Source organism: Phoenix dactylifera, unplaced genomic scaffold (assembly GCF_009389715.1).
Source record: "Phoenix dactylifera cultivar Barhee BC4 unplaced genomic scaffold, palm_55x_up_171113_PBpolish2nd_filt_p 000213F, whole genome shotgun sequence".
Lineage (NCBI taxonomy): Eukaryota > Viridiplantae > Streptophyta > Magnoliopsida > Arecales > Arecaceae > Phoenix > Phoenix dactylifera.
This window is the reverse complement of record NW_024067724.1, coordinates 144,690-159,876: the sequence shown is the minus strand read 5'-3', so window position 1 is coordinate 159,876 and position 15,187 is coordinate 144,690. Positions and strand designations below refer to the sequence as shown.

The 15,187-nt window shown below is 37.8% G+C and overlaps 1 pseudogene; it reads left to right on the top strand.

Moving 5' to 3' along the window:
• Positions 1-14,134: 14,134 nt before the first annotated feature.
• LOC120105165 lies at positions 14,135-14,232 on the top strand (annotated as a pseudogene).
• The last annotated feature ends 955 nt before the right edge of the window (positions 14,233-15,187 follow it).

Here is a 15,187-nt window from a genome sequence, read left to right as displayed (position 1 = left end):
TTCAAAATTAACATCCTCGTTAAATATTTATTTTACATGTATATTTTTTTATATATATATACTTATATCATCAATGCAGTTAAAGAGTTAGTAGTTTAAAATTGAAATGACGAAAAAATTCTTAATGGGTAAACATACAAAAAAAAAATTATAAAAATATACATGCAAATAGTAATTTTGGAGGATATTCATGTAATTTTTTATATTCAAAAGGGTATACATACAAAAAAAAAAGATTTTTGGATAAATACCTTCTAAATATTGAAATTTGCACGAATGCCCTCCAAATTGATATTTACATGCATGCCCTTACAAAAAACTATTTTTATATGAATACCTTAGACATAGCGAGTTAGCTAACATGATTAACCAAAATCATATTTATTTAAATTAAAATTATAAAAGTATCTTTTATTTCTGAAGCAGGTAATAGGTTAACATGTTTCACTGAAAACTGATATCTAGACCTATTTTGAGAAATTTTTCAATCTCTTTCGACCCTCTCTTTCACTTCTCTGTCCAAAATCAAAATCATTTTCTCGACTTCCTTCTCTGCCATAGACAACCCTTTATTGTATCTTTTTTAACACGAAGATGATCAGGTGATGCCTTTAACTTTAAAACTATTTTTAAAAAAATGCTGCGAAAGATTTGTAATATTTATCTTTTAGTGTATGAGATTTGCAATGTTTATCTTTAGAGTTGAAAATTCTTTCATGTGTAGGCTAGTGGCTGATTTAGAATTACTATGACAAGATGAGCCCCATACACTAGATCTTTTCTTCTTCTAGAAAATTGAAACTCCAAAAAAAAGTAGCTTAAGGTATACAATGTAAAGGGTGGCATTCTACCACATGGTTATAGAGGTTGTTAATAAGTCTGAAAGGTTCGAAATTCTTTAATGATTTTGCTTGGGGATGATTAATATTGTTTTTCCACCCATAAGCATAGCAGTAGTAATGAAGCTTGATTATTGCAATCTAACATGCGTCTTTAATAGATTCTAGTCTTTTTCTATTTCTAATATATGCCCTCATATATGCATCTATAACAATAAATATAATAAGCTATGTTTCGATCAAATAAGATATAGTGGTCGTTATAAATGAAGAAGAATAAAGTAGAATTCCATAATTTATGAAAGAACTTTTGTAACTCTTTTTGTTATCTATATCGAATCAATCTTTTTCTTAAGTAACTTTTTTATGGAAAACATTGAAGAGCGGGCACTAGACAAATCTGAGTGTTAAAATATGTTGAAATAGAAAAAATTAAATTAATTTTTTTTGTATGTAAACCCTCCTAAATATGTGAAATTGCATGAATATCTTCACAAAGTATTATTTGCATATATATTTTTATAAATATTTTTTTGCATATCTACCTATTAAGAATATTTCAGTTATTTTTAATTTTAAACTGCTAATTTTTTGACGGCGTTAGATAGTGTGGGCACATATGCAAGAAAAAAGAAAAATAAAGGATATACATGCAAAACAAGTATTTTTAAGGATATACATATAAATATCAATTTTAGAAGGTTATTAATACAAATTTCAATATTTAGTATGATATACAATTTTAAATAAATCCTTTTTTATAATATCATTTTATACAATAATATTAGTATGATATACAATGTTAAATTATTATTACCAAATTCTTTATCAAGATAAAAATTGACCTAATTTTTCCTATTTTGAAAAAATTATTCTCCAAAATTAATTTATTTAGATATCAGAATTTTGCAAGAAAAATATAATTTTGTTAGTTGGCAAATCTAGCATTGTTTTATTTAATTTACAAATTCAATACCTGTTGTCTTATCTTCATAAGATTTCCCCTAAACCCTTGCCATGCTCATGATGTGAACCTTCCATATTGGCCTATATATCCTGCACTTGCAATTGGCTAAAAGAGAACCATATTTAATAGGCTTGACATATGATTCAAAATAGTAAAATTAAGGATTTTTTGCATGAATACCCTCCTAAAGATCAAATTTTGCAAGAATATCCTCTTAAAATTGATATTTATATGTATATCCTCGTAAAACACTTGTTTTGCTATTTTGCCCTTTTTTATCCTTATTTTCACATATGTACGTACGCCATCTAACGTCGATAAAAAATTAATGGTTTTAAATTAAAATAATTAAAATATTCTTAATGAATAGATATGCAAAAAGAAACATTTATAAAACGATCGCGATGGAGGACAAAAGACTAATTTCAAAATTTTATTTTATTTTTAATTAAAATAAATATGGTTTTTATTAACGGTGTTAGAAGAACCTTTATACTACGAGCATTTGTGTAAAAACAGTATTTCATGAGGGTACAAAAATAACTATAAATTTTAAGAGGATATTCATATAAATTTAAATTTTTAGAAGGGTATTCATACAAAAAACTCTAAAATTAATAAAGCAAGCTCCCCTCATGACTCTTGCTTTAAACCACATCTTTTCCTTCCTCTTCTTTCATTGTCGCTTTCTTTGCCCCTGTTCTCTCTTCTCATATATTTCAAGTCTGGATCCTCTCAAATTTGGATGGTCGGATTTGCAATCATGTCTGTGTATCATGGGATGGCATGAGGCAGGCTGTTCGACGATACACAGATAGTCATGCTTGCCAAACTAGACCATCAACTTCAATTCCTAAGTTGGAGAGGATCCAAACTCTTTCTTCCCTCTACTGAGGCTCTATCAAAGGCTTGAAATATCTATTTGTAAGGACCCCTATAATATTGGTTGAATGCCTCCCTCTCTAGACAAACCCTTTGATGCTTCTCTCTTTACATCTCTCTTACTCTAGATAGTTTTCTTCTCTTCCTATTCTCATGCCTACTTGAATACTACCCTAATCTAATCTAATAATTTTGTCATGTTTGCTAGGGTATTGCAATGTTTGTGCATGCAATATGGCTACAAATTTACACAGTTCATATAAACATACCATACAAAATTATTATCAAGCATTATTAGATGTTACATTGATGTATAAGTTTGATACATAGTAATTTATATGAACTCATTACACATATTTTTTACTAAGCATGATAGATACTAGTTACTATAATCCGCACAAAATATGTGCAAACTAGATTTAGTGTTAAACATAAGTAATTGTTTAACTTTCACCATAAGGTTGCACATCTAGGACAAGACTCGTGCAAATTAGTTTCACACTTAGGCAACTGGAACATAAATAATCATGATGACTCATTACTTGTTGATAAATATAATCTAGGCAAAATTAGTGCAAATTAGATTCAATAATTGTGCAATCTAATAGGAGACCTGTGTATTCACCATGTGGGTTATCATTATTTCTATAAAATTTGAGCAAGTATTTGCATAATTCCAAGTAAAATAATTATGCAATTCTATCACCATGCATGTTGCTACATTTATGCCAAAACTTGTGCAATTTATATCACTATGCAAGCGTAACAATAGCAGTAATAAAAATCCGTATGCTAGTTATTGTAATCTATGTAGAACTTTGGCGCATTATGTTTGATAGTTATACCTTTATAATAGAAGTAATTATGCAATTACCATTAGGGACCTCGCTTTGAGATCCAGTCAATGCTACTTCAAGTAGTGTTTGCTAGAATAACCATAGTAGTGACAATAATCTATTATAAACTATTGCAAATTTGATTCAATATTTGTGCAACTGTAACGAGTGTCTGTGGGATTCTATCACCATGTTGGTTGCTATACTTTGTACAAAATTTGTGCATTTTGGATTCAATAATTGGGAGCATGATTGCAAACACCATACAGTAGTTGATAAGTGTACATCTTGTCTTGACACCATAAACATAGCAATGGAAGGAATTCGCAAATCACAATAATATCCATGCATGTGATTTATGGTATCAATTATAACTCAAACATTTTCATGGGATAATTATATTTTATGTCTAGCTCAAAATCTATAAAGATTTCTTCACATCATAGAATTAGATCTTTAACTTAGCATATATTCTTCACGATGCAATATGACCCAACTTAATACTCCCATCTCTATAACCCGTGTCAACTAATATTTTTTTGGGTGAATTGAATAAGAAACAAAATGAAACAATATTGTAAGATCCAGCCTGGTCCATTGACTAGCCAGTCTAGCCAAGTCCGGCAAAATGGAGACGGAAACAAAAATGGAGACCAAATTCACCTCCTACTTGATACGTCACAGAAATGCTTTCGCAAAACTAATCTCCCAAGTATAGGAGAATCGCACAAGTAGTAAATTCTCGAAAGTCCGAGGTCGAATCCTCAGGAAACGAAATATATATGAGATTATTTAATATAATTTTAGATTAATTAATTCAATGAATTTACGGCTTAAAATAATGTTTTGCAAATAGAAAATAAATCAGTAAACAGAGAATCGAAGTTGGATAGATTAAGATGGTGTAGGGATCTGGAATCCCCCTTGATGATATTATTTTCAACAATTAAATTCCGTGATTCTTGATTAAGGATCAATCAGATAGAATAGTTCTAATCATGGAGTATATAATTTGAAAACATGAATTCAAGATCTAAGTATTTATCGTGCCGATTACGTCTACGACAAATCAAACATCGAAACAATCCATGAGTCAAGAAATATAAACCATAAAAGATCTATCTCATAAATAAGCATGCAAGAATCAAAAACATTTTAATAGATGTAAAGCAAAGAGATCAATGTTCAGAATTTACTTGAAAGAAAATAAGACATCAAAGGTTCCTCCATCACCCTTCACAAGATATCAGCCCTCCATTAAAATATTAGCCTCTCTTTTTTTTTTTATTTCTTTTCGGAAGAACAGGGGATGTCCTGTTTCTTCCTCTCTTTTTTTTCTTTCCAAAATGGCTGAGGCTCTATTTTTCCGAATGAAGGATGATTTCCTTCCTTCCCAACCGAGAGAGAGATAACCCCCTCGCCTTCGACCTCCCCTGATCGCACGCGGTGGAGACATGTCGGCTGGATGAGGCTGTGGATGCGGGAGAATCGGACGCGGAAACCTGACTGGGACTCGGATGATTGCGAATCCGGGAGGCTGCTGGGATGTGCTGTGATCGTAGATGCTAAGGATCGGTTAGGATGCGTGGAAGCTGAACCGTGGATGGCTGGGAAGCTCTGGGATGCAGGCGCGGAAGCTTGAACGTGGATGGATGCGGATGAGATGCTTCATGGGATGCTGAACGGCTGGGCTTGATCGTTGGAACTGGGACGCGTGGATGGCATCTGGATCTTTGCTGGGGACTGAGACGCGGATGAAATCTGGATGAAGCTGTAGATCCGGAAGAATCGGATGCTGGGAAGACGCTCCACGGGATGCTGGGGGATCTGATGCACAAAATCATCACGGACGGCTGGATTTTGCACGCGGACGCGATGGTCTGGGACTCGGATGATACGCTGGATGGTTACCGAGCTGAAGATGAAGCTTGGACTCGTGAGGCCTGGACGAATGAAGCTTGATCTTGAAGAGTGTTGGAGCGTGGAAGCTTCGGAATGCATCACGAGAAGGAGCTAACGGACGGAAGCTGAGATTCGGGATATTGGGAGGCTTCGTGGACGCACGGGAGAAAGAACTGATCGCGGGTTCCAAGAGATGAAATCGTTGGGGAATCCAACGCTGAAGAGGCAGATGGATCGGAAGGGAGGAGCGTGGATGCTGGGATGAAGTCGTAGACGGTTGCACGGGCTATTTGGAATTGGCTACGGTGAACTTGAAAGGTTGAACTTAACCTCCTTCTAGTATGCAACTGGGGTTGACCCATATGGTTGGTTGGTCACCTGCAGTGATGCATATTTTTGAACCCGATGCACATTTTAACTTTGATTTACGATCACCTGCACCCGACAAAATATAATATTAATGCAGCACTTTTATCATTATTTGTTAGCAATAATACTAATTTAAGTGATGTATGGATCGCACTTTTGTGCTCTCATCACACCCCCCAACTAGCTTATTGCTAGTCTCTAGCAATTAACGAGCAGATAATAAAATGAGAGTGCAAAAGGTGTGGTTTAACCTATAACTTTTTATTGAAGCTAAAGATATAAAACTAAGATATGTACTCACTTTCGTAGGAATCACGATTGCACTTAGCACGTGCAACAAGCCGTTAAACCCCTAGGTTACCCTAGTGGACGAGTGTTGTCTCGTGAGGGTTTTCAGGGATGTTACCCATAAACATCATGAATGACATGAGATTCTAATAAAAATATGAAATAAATCCTAAGCTAATACACATGTAATTAATTGATATATATTTTCAAGCATGGCAACTGTCAAAGCAAGGAAAAAAAAAAGTTGAGTGTGCATCAAATCGCATGACTTTCTCAGAGTACTAATACCTCCACCACAACAGGGTACCGCCTGAGTTTTAGGTGCACTACTCAAGTTCACAAGTATTTTCTATAATTTGTTAGAACCTGATCCATCAAATTTTCAGAATATCACATGTTGTCTAAATTTGTCAAGAATGGTTGGCATGTAAAGAAAGAGCTATCAATCCCAACTAAACAACCCGGGTACACAGAGGTCCAACACAATAGAGTCCAACCAGTCATTACCACATGTCACTAGGTTCAGCCTGACCAACTCATTCATGCTTATTGTTATTTCATTTTTTATTATTATTATTTATTATTATTATTATTATTTTTTCAATACCCATGACGACTACAGCTATCCAACCCCATTAGGCTCTAGTAAGGTCTATGTAGCGAGCTTTCAGCCAATGACCCCCGATCCAGTTGGCTCAAGACATTAGGTGAAACACCCCTCGGACTTAATTACTCGAACCAGACTACGCCACGAGGCCAGACTTGTCATCATAAGGATTTTTTTTTTTATAATTATGCAAGAAAAGAGAAGATAGATTGTACCATATATATATTTTTTTATTATATATGTGACTGCATCGTGACTATAGGTCAACCAAGGTCGGATTATAAGGCACCTAAGTAATCTAACTGGGATATTCAACCTCTATCTTTATGTGAAAACCAAATCATGAACCTTATGGTACGAACAAGGATACTCGTACTTCTTTTACGGATAAGGCTAACAAAAATGCAGTTAACAAATGTGAACTTCTGAGGCTTTCCTATTATCATTAAGTACACATGTGGGGATCTAATAATAGGTCTCTGATCAATCATAGTATGCATGTGTTCCTTGCCTTAATAGTTGCACAAACTCAATACGAAAATACATGTGCATTTGCTCAAAAAAAAAGTAATAGAATAAATCAAATGCAAAAATAAATTTTTTTTTTTTGATTAAAATATTTCCCTCCCCCCAACTTAAACATTGCATTGTCCTCAATGTAAAAAAATGCAAGAAAACTATATATGAGAGACAATAGAGAAAATAATAGAGAGCAGAAGAATACCTTGAGCTGTTGATTTTTAGAAAAGAAGACCTACAAAATAAGAAGAAAACTAGAAAAAAAAAATTGAATTCTAACTAATATACACATACCTTGGCCGTCATGCTCAGTCATAAGAAGGCTCCTCCAAGGAAAAGGAGTCCTCTTCATCTGCAAAATTTTCAAGAAAAGGTTTTAATCTGTGTCCATTTACCTTAAAAATTTTGTCATCCTGTGGATTCTCAATTTCAATTGCCCCGTGTGGAAAAACAGTTTTTACAATGAAAGGACCTGTCCATCTTGATCGTAACTTTCCAGGAAACAGATGTAAGCGAGAGTCATAACAAAGAACTTTTTGTGCAGGTTCAAAAGATTTTCTTAGAATTGATTTATCATGCCTAATTTTCATTCGTTCTTTACAAAGTCTAGCATTGTCATACGCATCCCGACAAATTTCATTCAACTCACTTAGTTGTATTTTTCTAGCTAAACCAGCATCTGATAGCTCAAAGTTTAATTTTCTAATGGCCCAATACGATTTATGCTCTATTTCAACAGGTAGATGACATGCTTTGCCATAGACTAGCCGATACGGGGACATACCAAGAATAGTTTTATAAGCAGTACGGTAAGCCCACAATGCGTCAGAAAGTTTTAAAGACCAGTCTTTGCATGATGGATTCACCGTTTTCTCTAAAATTCGTTTAATCTCCCGATTGGCTAACTCTACTTGGCCACTAGTCTGCGGGTGATAAGGAGTTGCAATTCTATGAGTGATACCGTACTTTCGTAACAGGATCTCAAAAGGTTTATTACAGAAATGTTTTCCTCCATCACTAATTATAACCTTGGGCATCCCAAACCTAGAAAATATGTTTTTTTTAAGAAATTTTAAAACTGGTTTGTGGTCATTTGTTCGACAAGGCACAGCTTCTACCCATTTGGATACATACTCAACACCAACTAAAATGTACTCATATCCAAAAGATGGTGGGAATGGGCCCATAAAATCGATGCCCCACATGTCAAAAATTTCAATAGCAGTAATGGGCTGAAGAGGCATCATTTGCCTACGAGTTAGACTTCCAACTCGTTGACATGGGTCACATGTCCTACATAACTCGTGGGCATCTTTAAATAGTGTAGGCCAATAAAAACCACATTGCAACACCTTAGCTGCCGTTTTCTTAGATGCAAAGTGTCCTCCGCAAGCACTGGCATGACAAAAAGAGAGTACACTTTGTATCTCATGATCCGGTATGCATCTTCTAAAGATTTGATCATTGCAATACTTGAACAAATAGGGGGCATCATAATAATAACTCCTTACTTCACGCAAGAAATTATTCTTATCATTCGATCCCCAATGCTCCGGCATCCGGTTCGTGACAAGAAAGTTTACAATATCAGCATACCATGGCATAGTAGAAAGTGCAAACAATTGCTCTTCAGGGAACGAGTCCTTGATGGGGCAACTGTGGCACCAAATCATAAACAACTAGCCGTGATAAATGGTCAGCAACTACATTTTCCACTCCCTTTTTATCTTTGATTGTGATGTCAAATTTTTGGAGTAGAAGTATCCATCGTATTAAGCGTGGTTTGGCCTCTTTCTTATCCAATAAATATTTTAGCGCTGCATGATCTGTAAAGATAACAATAGGAGCACCAAGGATATAAGAGCAAAATTTGTCTAATGCAAATACTACTACAAGCAATTCCTTCTCGGTGGTAGTGTAATTCACTTGAGCATCGTTTAAAGTTTTGCTTGCATAGTAAATAACATATGGCTTATTATCCTTGCGTTGTCTCAGGACAGCTCCTATCGCATAGTCACTAGCATCGCACATGATCTCAAAAGGTAATGACCAATCAGGTTGTCGCACGATGGGTGCAGTGCTAAGCATAGACTTTAACTTTTCAAATGCCTCTTGACAGATTTCAGTCCAATTGAATGGTGTATCAAGGGATAGGAGGTTACATAATGGTCGAGCTATGACACTAAAGTCCTTGATGAACCTTCTATAAAATCCTGCGTGACCCAAAAATGATCTAACATCTCTAACCGTCTTGGGTGCAGGTAGCTTGGCGATTAAGTCAATCTTAGCTCTATCAACTTCCATGCCCTTCGATGAAACAATATGTCCTAGGACAATTCCCTTTGGCACCATGAAGTGGCATTTCTTTCAATTCAGTATCAGATTCTTTTCCATGCATCGAGCTAAGACTGCTTGTAAATGTGACAGGCAATCATCAAAAGAATCGCCAAAAATAGAGAAATCATCCATAAACACTTCTAAAAATTTCTCGTTCATTTCTTCAAAAATGCTGAGCATACACCTTTGGAATGTTGCAGGTGCATTACACAACCCGAATGGCATCCGACGGAAAGCGAATGTGCCAAAAGGACAAGTGAAGGTAGTCTTCTCTTGATCCTCAGGTGAAATTTCGATTTGGTAGTACCCGGAATAGCCATCGAGAAAACAATAGAATTTGTGTCCTGCAACTCTTTCCAAAACTTGGTCTAGGAAGGGTAGGGAAAAGTGATCTTTCCTAGTGACCAAATTCAATTTTCGGTAGTCAACACACATGCGCCAACTCGTCGGAACGCGAGTCGGAACTAACTCACCCTGCTCATTTTTGACTACCGTCAGACCCGACTTCTTAGGAACGACTTGAGTAGTGTTGCCCAGATAGACAACCCAAGAGGGGGGGTGAATTGGGTTTTTAAATTAACTTAGCTAATTAAAACTTTGTGAATGATTAACTAAATACTATAGCCAGTTATTTAATTAAAGCTAAGTGCTGTGAGTAATGTGTGGGGAAGAAGATGAGAGACAATGCACTACAAACACAAAGTTTTATAGTGGTTCGGAGCTAACCCTTGCTCCTACGTCCACTCCCCAAGTCTCACTTGGGAATTTCACTATAACCCCCTTGGATTACAGCCGGTTGTTTTGCAAGCTCACAACCGAACTTGTTGTTTTACGAGCTCACAACGAACTCGGTCGGTTTTCCCAGGCTCACCGACTAGAACCGTCCCCGATTGTTTTTCCGGGCTCACAATCAAACCCTTACACTTGTTGGTTTTACACCGGCTTACCAACCAACCTTAATCCCCTTGATTCAATCCCCCGATTGAATCAAGTAAATACACGAGATAGAAGAAAAACAGAAAATAGTTTCTCAAAAAGCAGATTTAAAACAATATAATCGTAAAGGAGTTAGAAGCCCTCAAACGCTTTTAAGCTGGTGAAGAGGTGTGGCTTCTGGAACTCCGGTCTCCTCTTGAAAGAGTGGTCGACTTGAAAGCAGGAGGAGGAAGCTTTTAATGCTGGAAAGATGTTGGTTGAGCAGTAAATGCAGATCTCCCCTTTTTCTTGTTGAAGAGCACTTAGAGAGCTTGAAGACTTGAATGCTTGGTGTGGAATCTGTAGTCTCTGCTTTGCTACAGTCTTCTGTGGCTATTTAAGCCAACCCCCACGAAAACTAGCCGTTACTCTGCTTTTTCTGGCCGTTCTGCACACTCTGCGCAGCCTGACAATGTGACCGTTGGTGGGTTGGAGTCGACTCGCGCGATCAGGAGTCGACTCTGCTGTAGCAGGAGTCGACTCGAGCTTTTCCGGAGTCGACTCGGCAACTGTTCCAAGTTTGAATTAAAGTTGCCGTCTTGACTGGGAATCGACTCGTCTTGTTCTGGAGTCGACTCGCCAACTTCTGGCGCTGACCTGGCAATCTTGGAGTTGGCTCATCCTCTGAAGTCCGTGGACCCAAATTTGAATTTTGTCCACACGAGTCGACTCGACTATCTTGGGAGTCGACTCGAATCTCAGAGCCCGAACTCCCGATTCTCTGTCTTTCGGCTCATCCAGTCTTGGAGTCGACTCGAACTTCCTTGGAGTCGACTCGGCTCTCAGTTTCCGAAAGTTGGTCTTCTGCCTTTTGACGTGAAGCTTGTCTTGGAGTCGACTCGAGCTGTCTGGGAGTCGACTCGAATCTCAGAGGCAGTAACTTGATCTTCTGTCTGTTGATGGTCGCTCAGTCTCGGAGTCGACTCGTGTACTTCGGGAGTCGGCTCGAATCTCAGAGTCCATAAAACGCTCTCTGACTTTTTCTTTGTGTTCTTCTGAGAGTCGACTCTTACTTTCTTTGGAGTCGACCTGCCAACCATCGGAGTCGACTCGCGTTCCACTGGAGTCGACTCAAATCTCAGACCCGAAAACTGCTCTCTGACTTTTCTGTCTGTTTTCAGTCGGAGTCGACTCTTACTGACCAGGAGTCGACTCGAGCTCGTGCCAGTGACCTTGGTACGCTTGGAGTCGACTCGTGAAACTCGGGAGTCGACTCGAGTCTCAGACATTGGTTCAGCAGACTTCTTAACTTATCCAAAATACTATGAACCAAGTCTAGAAACACTTGAGCAGGATTTTCACTGAAACACTCCATTGAATTCATTAGTAATCACAAGATATACTCAAATGCTTTGAGCTCATCAAAATTAAACGGGGTTTTAATCAATCACTCCACAAGTAGGACTTACCCACTTGCTGTCGGAAATTGGGTAAATAATACCCACGTCAAGCAACTTGAGGACTTCTGCCTTAACCACATCTCTCATCGTAGGATTCAACCTGCATTGCATTTACCTTGTGGTTTTGGCATTGTCCTCCAAATATATCCGGTGCGTGCAAATTGAAGGGCTAATCCCCTTCAAGTCGGCAATAGACCACCCTAAAGCTCCCTTATGATTCTTTAGAACACCGAGTAATTTTCTTTCTTGGGCATTATCAAGGTCAGATGAGATGATTATAGGAAAAGTGTCCTCGGATCCAAGAAAGGCATACTTGAGTTCCTTCGGTAAAGGTTTCAACTCGAGCTTAGGTGTTTGTTCATGGGATGGTACTATCTTTGTTTCTCGAGGTGGCAACTGTTCAAATTCCTCTATTCTCGGTCTCCACCCATTGACCATCATAACATCCGAATTATCTAAACCAGGTGGGACCACATCATTAGCAGTACCTTCAGAACACCAATCTATTAAACCATTGTCGGCCGATTCAGTAAATGTTTTTTTTAACAAATATTCTTCCGCAATGGTTTCAACCCATTCAACTTCTTTACTTTCTTCATGATCACTGGGTTGTTTACCTATACTAAAGACGTTCAGTTCCAAGGTCATATTGCCAAAAGAAAGCTTCATGACACCATTCCTACAATTGATCAATGCATTAGAAGTTGCAAGGAATGGACGTCCTAAGATGACCGGAATCTGAGTTGGTGAATTGGAAGCCGGATGTGTGTCTAGTACGATAAAGTCAACAGGAAAATAGAATTTGTCCACTTGGACCAACACATCTTCGATAATCCCTCTAGGAACCTTCACTGACCTGTTAGCTAATTGTAAGGTGACAGTTGTTGGCTTCAACTCACCTAAACCGAGTTGCTCATATACCGTATATGGCAACAAATTCACACTCGCTCCTAAATCTAGTAATGCTCGCTCAATCCTAAAATTGCCAATGATGCACGAGATAGTTGGGCAACCTGGATCTTTATATTTAGGAAGAATGTTATGCTGTAAAATTGCACTCACATTTTCAGCCAAAAATGCCTTCTTCTTGACATTTAATCGACGCTTGACAGTGCACAAATCTTTCAAAAATTTTGCATAGAAAGGCACTTGTTTGATTGCATCAAGAAGAGGTACATTGATTTTTACTTGCTTAAAAAGCTCAAGAATTTCAGAGTTTGGTTCAAGCTTTTGCAAGGGCTTTAATCTTTGTGGAAATGGTGCAGAAAAAGGACATTCAATTTTTTCAGTAGATGTTGGTGCTTCAGTTTCTTCGTTATCCTTTTCTTTTGTCTCGGGAGGGTCAGAATCAGGTATGACTTGAGTTTGTTCTGGGACTGGTCGGTCAATAACTTTTCCACTTCGCAAAGTTATTATACTCTTCGCTTGTTCTTTATGCGAAGTTGAAGATGATGCATTGCTACCGCCATAGACTTGAGGATTAGGTTGTGGTTGAGCTGGTAGCTTACCTTTCTCTTGAGCACTTTAAAGCAGTGGTCAACGTTGTCAGTTGATTTCTTAATTCATCATTGATTTTAGCTTGACCTTGCATGAAAGATTGCAAAGTTTCTTCGAGACTGGGTTTTTGAGGGGGTGCGTGTGCATAATGAGGTTGCGGAGGTGGAGGAGTTGGGTTATATACTTGTTGAGGTTGGTCATTCCTCCACCTGAAATTTGGATGGTTCTTCCATCCAGGGTTGTAAGTACCCGAAAAAGGATTATTGAAAGATTTTTGATAGGTATTCATAACATTGGCCTGATCGTGCAAGACTTTCTTGAATGCGGGTATTGTGGGGCAATCAGTGGTGAGATGGCCAGGCATCTCGCAAATCCTACAACACTCGCTGTTATGTTCTACGGTCTTGACGGGTTCAATCCTTCTAAGTTCAATTTCCTCTACCTTCCTAGTAAGGGCTGCCATTTTAGCCTGAATATCATCCTGAGTACTAAGATTGTAAAGGCCCCCGTGTCCAACGCTAGTAGGCTTAGGTAAAGGTTTATTCACTCTATCCCCTGTATCCCATAATTGTGCAGTCTCTGCGAGAGAATCTAAATAGTCCCATGCCTCATCGGGTTGCTTTTCCAAAAATAGACCATTGCACATAGTCTCTATAAATTGTTTTAACTGTGGAGACAGCCCTTCGTAAAAGAAACTAATGGTTCTCCATGTTTCAAACCCATGATGAGGACAAGAGAGAAGCAAATCTTTAAATCTCTCCTAGCATTCATAAAATGTTTCATGGTCTTTTTGTTAGAAATTACTAATGTGCCTTTTCAAAAAGTTAGTCCTTTGTGCGGGAAAGAATTTTTTCAGGAATTCTCTTTGCATATCATGCCATGTTCCTAGCGATCTAGGTCTCAAGGAGTTCAGCCATGTTTTGGCTTTATCCTTTAAGGAAAAAGGAAACAAGGTCAATTTAAGGACGTCTTCCGATACATTTGGCACTCTAAATGTGATGCTAATTTCCTCAAAATCCTTAAGATGAAGATAAGGATTCTCGGATTCCATCCCATGATACTTGGGCAGCAATTGAATTACTCCTGGTTTGATTTCAAAGTGTCCTACATTTTCAGGAATAATCATGCATGAAGGTTGACTAGTCCTAGTGGGATGTAAGTATTGTCGAAGTGTCATAACTGGGGGTCTACCTTCATCACCATAGTGACTTCCTACATCATCAGGAAAATTTGCCATCTCACAAGGTGTGAGATACTGCGAAGGAATTTTAAGGATGTGTCCTAAGGGATGATCTAAAGTTGTACGACTTAATCGACCGGTGTCATCCCTATTCCACTTTAGCATGCAAAATATTTTCCTTTTTTTTTATAAATAAATATAAGTACCAACTAAAGATACCCTAAAACGACACCCAAAAACAAAAATCTATTCACAATCAAACATGCAACAAAATATTACACCTCAATTTCTAATGTTTTTCTTAAATTGCTAGACAGCTCCTAACTGGTTTGAAGAGAGCACCTAAGCCTCCAATCCGGTCTAATGAACCGAGTTGACCAGGTAAGCTCCCAGGTAAGTGGAGGGGTCACGATGCGTTCGCAAAGGTCCCACTTAAAACCCACTTGCCTCGAACAGATGAACTGTCTCCCTTATAGGGACAAAGCTTGCCTAGACATCAACTAAGCCACAGAGCGAAATTGGTGCAACTTTCGGTGGTCTTCGTTCTATTGAGCTCGAATGTCCTTAGGGGCCAACGTCTAGTTGATTT